This window comes from Arachis duranensis, chromosome 2 (assembly GCF_000817695.3).
Source record: "Arachis duranensis cultivar V14167 chromosome 2, aradu.V14167.gnm2.J7QH, whole genome shotgun sequence".
Taxonomy (NCBI): Eukaryota; Viridiplantae; Streptophyta; class Magnoliopsida; order Fabales; family Fabaceae; genus Arachis; species Arachis duranensis.
Window position 1 is genome coordinate 84,623,992 of NC_029773.3, and position 6,360 is coordinate 84,630,351.

Genomic DNA, 6,360 nt, shown 5'->3' on the forward strand with positions numbered 1-6,360 from the left:
TCATCTTAATCTGTGAGGTGTAGAAACTCCACCGTTGAAAAATACATAAGAACAAGGTCTAGGAATGGCCGAATGGCCAGCCTCCCCAAATAGCATAATACATTCGAAATAGGGTTCAAGGACCTGATCAAAGGATCGAAAAGTGGTCCAAAGATGTGAATACAATAGTACACAGTGCTATTTATACTAAACTAGTAAACTAGGTTTACATAAAATGAGTAGATAGTGTAGAAATCCACTTTCAGGGCCCACTTGGTGTGTGTTTGGGCTGAGCATTGAAGCTTTCATGTGCATAGACTCTTCTTGGAGTTTAAACGCCAGTTTTGATGCCAGTTTAGGCGTTTAACTCCAGCTTTGGTGCCAGTTCTGGCATTTTACGCCAGAAAAGGGTCTCTAGTGGGCGTTTGGACGCCAATTTGGGCCATCAAATCTCGGACAAAGTATGGACTATTATACATTGCTGGAAAGCCCAAGATGTCTACTTTCCAACACAGTTGAGAGCGCGCCAATTGAGTTTCTGTAGCTCTAGAAAATCCACTTCGAGTGCAGGGAGGTCAGAATCCAACAGCATCTGCAGTCCTTTCTCAGCCTCTGAATCAGATTTTTGCTCAGGTCCCTCAATTTCAGCCAGAAAATATCTGAAATCACAAAAAAACACAAAAACTCATAGTAAAGTCCAGAAATATGATTTTTGCATAAAAACTAATAAAAATATACTAAAAAGTAACTAAAACATACTAGAAACTACCTAAAAACAATGCCAAAAAGCGTATAAATTATCCGCTCATCACAACACCAAACTTAAATTGTTGCTTGTCCCCAAGCAACTGAAAACAAAATAGGATAAAAAGAAGAGAATATACAATAAATTCCAAAACATCAATGAAGCTTAGTTCTAATTAGATGAGCGGGGCTAGTAGCTTTTTGCTTCTGAACAGTTTTGGCATCTCACTTTATCCTTTGAAGTTCAGAATGATTGGCATCTATAGGAACTCAGAATCCAGATAGTGTTATTGATTCTCCTAGTTCAGTATGATGATTCTTGAACACAGTTACTTTATGAGTCTTGGCCGTGACCCTAAGCATCTTGTTTTCCAGTATTACCACCAGATACATAAATGCCATAGACACATGACTGGGTGAACCTTTTCAGATTGTGACTCAGCTTTGCTAGAGTCCCCAGTTAGAGGTGTCCAGAGTTCTTAAGCACACTTTTTTGCTTTGGATCACAACTTTAACCACTCACTCTCAAGCTTTTCACTTGGACCTTCATGACACAAGCACATAGTTAGGGACAGCTTGATTTAGTCGCTTAGGCTAGGGTTTTATTCCTTTGGGCCCTCCTATCCATTAATGCTCAAAGCCTTGGATCCTCTTTACCCTTGCCTTTTGGATTAAAGGGCTACTGGCTTTTTCTGCTTGCCTTTTCTTTTTTCTTTCTTTATTTCTTTATTTTTTTTGCCATATTTTTTTCGCAAGCTTTTTTCTTTTCACTGCTTTTTCTTGCTTCAAGAATCAATTTTATGATTTTTCAGATTATCAATAACATTTTTCTTTGTTCATCATTCTTTCAAGAGCCAACAATTTTAACATTCATAAACTTCACTATAAAAAATATGCACTGTTCAAGCATTCATTCAGAAAACAAAAAGTATTGCCACCACATCAAAATAATTAAACTAATTTCAAGATAGAATTCAAAATTCATGTACTTCTTAATCTTTTGCAAATAGGAACATTTTTCATTTAAGAAAGGTGAAGGATTTATGGGACATTCATAGCTTCAAGGCATAGACACTAGACACTAATGATCATGTAATGAAGACACAAACATAGACAAACATAAAGCATAAAAATAAAAAAAAAATCAATAACAAGGAAATTAAAGAACGGGTCCACCTTAGTGATGGCGGCTAGTTCTTCCTCTTGAAGATCCTATGGAGTGCTTAAGCTCCTCAATGTTTCTTCCTTACCTTTGTTGCTCCTCCCTCATGGCTCTTTGGTCCTCTCTTATTTCATGGAGGATAATGGAGTGCTCTTGGTGCTCCACCCTTAGTTGCTCCATATTGGAACTCAAATCCCCTAAAGAGGTGTTGAGTTGCTCCCAATAGTTGTGTGGAGGAAAATGCATCCCTTGAGGCATCTCAGGGATTTCTTGATGAGGGACTTCCTCATGCACTTATTGAGGTTCATGAATGAGCTCTCTTATTTGCTCCATCATTTTTTTAGTGATGGGTTTGTCCTCTTCAATGAGGATGTCTTCCTCTATGATAATTTTGACTAAATTGCATAGGTGACTGATGAGATAGGGGAAGGCTAACCTTGCCAAAGTGGAAGGATTGTCAGCCACCTTGTATAGTTCTAGAGGTATGATCTTATGAACTTCCACTTCCTCTCCAATCATGATACTATGGATCATGATAGCCCGATCCATAGTTACTTCGGATCGGTTGCTAGTAGGAATGATAGAGCGTTGGATGAACTCCAACCATCCTCTAGCCACAGGCTTAAGGTCCGGCTTTCTTAGTTGAACCGGCTTGCCTTTAGAATCTCTCTTCCATTGAGCTCCTTCCACACATATGTCCTTGAGGACTTGGTCCAACCTTTGATCAAAGTTGACTCTTCTAGTGAAAGGATGAGAATCTCCTCTCATGATTGGCAAGTTGAACGCCAATCTCACATTTTCCGAATTGAAATCTAAGTATTTCCCCCGAACCATTGTGAGCCAATTCTTCGGGTCCGGGTTCATACTTTGGTCATGGTTCTTAGTGATCCATGCATTAGCATAGAATTCTTGAACCATTAAGATTTCGACTTGTTGAATGGGATTGGTGAGAGCTTCCCATCTTATTCTCCTAATCTCATGTCGAATCTCCGGATATTCGCTCCTTTTGAGCTCGAAGGGGACCTTGGGGATCACCTTTTTCTTGGTCACAACTTCATAGAAGTGGTCTTGATGGGTTTTTGAGATGAATCTTTCCATCTCCCATGACTCGGAGGTGGAAGCCATTGTCTTTCCTTTCCTCTTCCTTGAGGTTTCTCTGGCCTTAGGTGCCATTAATGGTTTTGGAAAATTAAAAAGTAAGGCTTTTTCCCACACCAAACTTAAGAGGTTTGCTCGTCCTCGAGCAAAAGAAGAAAGAAGAGAGTAGAAGAAGAAGAAAAGTGGGAGATGGAGGCGTGAGAAGGTTTTGGCCAAGGGGGAAAAAGTGTTTGTGATGTGTGAAAGTGGAGGAGTAAGTGGGGGTATTTATAGGGTAAGGGGAGGGGTGGGTTCGTGTGAATGGTGAGGGAAATGGTTTGAATTTGAATGGTGAGGTAGGTGTGGTTTTATGATGGGTTTTTGGGAATTAGGGAATGGATGTGAGTGGTGTTTTGGGTAGAGTGTTATAGAGAGGTGTGAAGAGGAGAGAGAGTGAGGTGGGGTAGGTGGGGATCCTGTGGGGTCCACAGATCCTGAGGTGTCAAGGATTTCTCATCCCTGCACCTTTCTGGAGTTCAAACGCCCTTTGTGTGGCATTTCTGGCGTTTAAATGCCAGTCTACTGTCCTTTTCTGGCGTTTAAACGCCAGACTGTTGTCCTTTTCTGGCGTTTAAACGCCAGTCTGTTGTCCTTTTCTGGCATTTAATGCCCAGAATGGTGCCAGGCTAGGCATTTAAACGCCCATTTTTCTTCCTTTACTGGCGTTTAAACGCCAGTTTGCCTGCCAGTTCTGGCGTTTAACGCCCAGAATGGTGCCAGGCTGGGCGTTAAACTCCCATTTTGGTATCCTTACTGGCGTTTAAACGCCAGTAAGTTCGTCCTCCAGGATGTGCTATTTTTGATGCTGTTTTTGATTTTGCTTTAATTTTTGCAGTTGTTTTTGTGACTCCACATGATCATCATCCTAAAGAAAACATAAAATAACAATGGAAAACAAAATAAAAGAGTAATTAATATAGATAAATAAAATTGGGTTGCCTCCCAATAAGTGCTTCTTTAATGTCAATAGCTTGACAGGAAGCTCTTACAGAGCTTCACAGATGCTCAGAGCATGATTGTGGCCTCCTAACACCAAACTTAGAGTTTGGATGTGGGGGCTTTGCTTGACTCTGCATGGAGAGAATTGGACGAAGCTTTTCATGCTTCTTCTCCATGTTTATAGAGAAAAATCCTTAAGCCTTAATCACAAGGTAGTCCTCATTCACTTGAAGGACTAACTCTCCTCTGTCTACATCAATCACAACTTTTGCTGTGGCTAGGAAGGGTCTTTCAAGGATGATGGATTCATCCTCATTCTTCCCAGTGTCTAGGATTATGAAGTCAGCAGGGATGTAAAATCCTTCAACCTTTACCAAGATGTCCTCTACAAGTCCATAAGCCTATTTCTTTGATTTGTCTGCCATCTCTAGTGAGATTTTTGCAGCTTGTACCTCAAAGATTCCTAGATTTTCCATTACAGAGAGTGGCATGAGGTTTACACTTGACCCTAGGTCACACAGAGCCTTCTCAAAGGTCATGGTGCCTATGTTGCAAGGTATTAAGAACCTTCCGGGATCCACTTTCTTCTGAGGTAACTGCAGTTGAACCAATGCATGTAGTTCACTGATGAGCAATGGAGGTTCATCCTCCCAAGTCTCATTACTAAATAATTTGGCATTCAGCTTCATGATTACTCCTAGATATTGAGCAACTTGCTCTTCAGTAATAATTTCATCTTCTTCAGAGAAAGAATACTTATCAGAGCTCATGAATGGTAATAGGAAGTTCAGTAGAATCTCTATGGTCTCTAGATGAGCCTCAAACTCCTTTGGTTCCTCAATAGGAACTCCTTGTTGGCCAGTGGACGTCCCATGAGGTCTTCCTCACTAGGAATCACTGCCTTTCCCTCCTCTACAAGTTCAGCCATGTTGGATGTGTAGATGTCCTTGCACTCTCTTTTTGGATTTTCTTCTGTATTGCTTGGGAGAGTACTAGGAGGAGTTTCAGTAACTCTTTTACTCAGCTGATCCACTTGTGCCTCCAAATTTGTGATGGAGGACTGTGCCTCAGTCATGAAACTAAGAGTGGCCTTAGATAGATCAGAGACTATGTTTGCTAAGTCAGAGAGGCTCTGCTCAGAATTTTCTATCTGTTGCTGAGAAGATGATGGAAAAGGTTTACTATTGCCAAACCTATTTCTCCCACCATTATTGTTATTGAAGCCTTGTTGAGGCTTCTGTTGATCTTTCCATGAGAAATTTGGATGATTTCTCCATGAAGGATTATAGGTGTTTTCATAGGATTCTCCCATGTAATTCACCTCTTCCATTGTAGGATTCTTAGGGTCATAAGCTTCTCTTTTGGAGGAGGTGTCTTTAGGACTGCCGGATGCAGCTTGCAATTCAGTCAGATTCTGAGAAATCAGATTGACTTACTGAGTCAATTTTTTGTTCTGAGCCAATATGGCATTCAGGGTATCAATCTCAAGAACTCCTTTCTTCTGAGTTACCCCATTATTCATAGGATTCCTGTCAGAAGTGTACATGAACTGGTTATTTACAACCATCTCAATGAGTTCCTGGGCTTCTGCAGGGGTTTTCAGATGAAGAGATCCACCAGCAGAATGGTCCAATGACATCTTGGAAATTTCAGACAGACCATCATAGAATATACATATGATGCTCCATTCTGGAAACATGTCAGAAGGACATCTTTTGGTTAATTACTTGTATCTTTCCCAAGCTTCATAGAGGGATTCACCTTTCTTCTGTCTGAAGGTTTGGACGTCCACTCTGAGCTTACTCATCTTTTGAGGTGGAAAGAATTTGGTCAAGAAATCGTTGACCAGCTTGTCCTAAGAGTTCAGACTTTCTCTAGGTTGTAAGTCTAACCATGTCCTAGCTCTGTCTCTTACAGCAAAGGGGAAAAGCATAAGTCTGTAGACCTCGGGATCAACCCCATTAGTCTTAATAGTATTACAGATCTGCAAGAATTCATATAAGAACTGATGAGGATCTTCTGATGGAAGTCCATAAAACTTGCAGTTCTGCTGCATTAGAGAAACTAATTGAGGCTTAAGCTCAAAGTTGTTTGCTCCAATGGCAGGAATTGAGATGCTTCTTCCATAGAAGTTGGAAGTTGGTGCAGCATAGTCACCAAGCATCTTTCTTGCATCTCTAGCATTGTTGTTGGGTTTGGCTGCCATGTCTACTTCTTTTTCGAATTCTTTGTAAGGTCTTCTCTGGGGTGTTGTGCTTTAGCTTTTCTTAGCTTCCTCTTCAGAGTCCTTTCAGGTTCACGATCATCTTCAACAAGAATGTCTTTATCCCTGTTTCTGCTCATATGAAAAAAAGAGGACAAAAGGGGGTAGTGAAATCCTCTATGTCACAGTATAGAGA

General features: G+C 40.7%; 1 non-coding gene across 1 annotated transcript; it reads left to right on the plus strand.

Annotated features, from left to right (window-relative positions):
- Positions 1–5,658: 5,658 nt before the first annotated feature.
- Positions 5,659–5,762, plus strand: LOC127745039 (small nucleolar RNA R71). The gene has a single exon (XR_008006228.1). It is a non-coding gene; the product is annotated as a small nucleolar RNA R71 (small nucleolar RNA).
- The last annotated feature ends 598 nt before the right edge of the window (positions 5,763–6,360 follow it).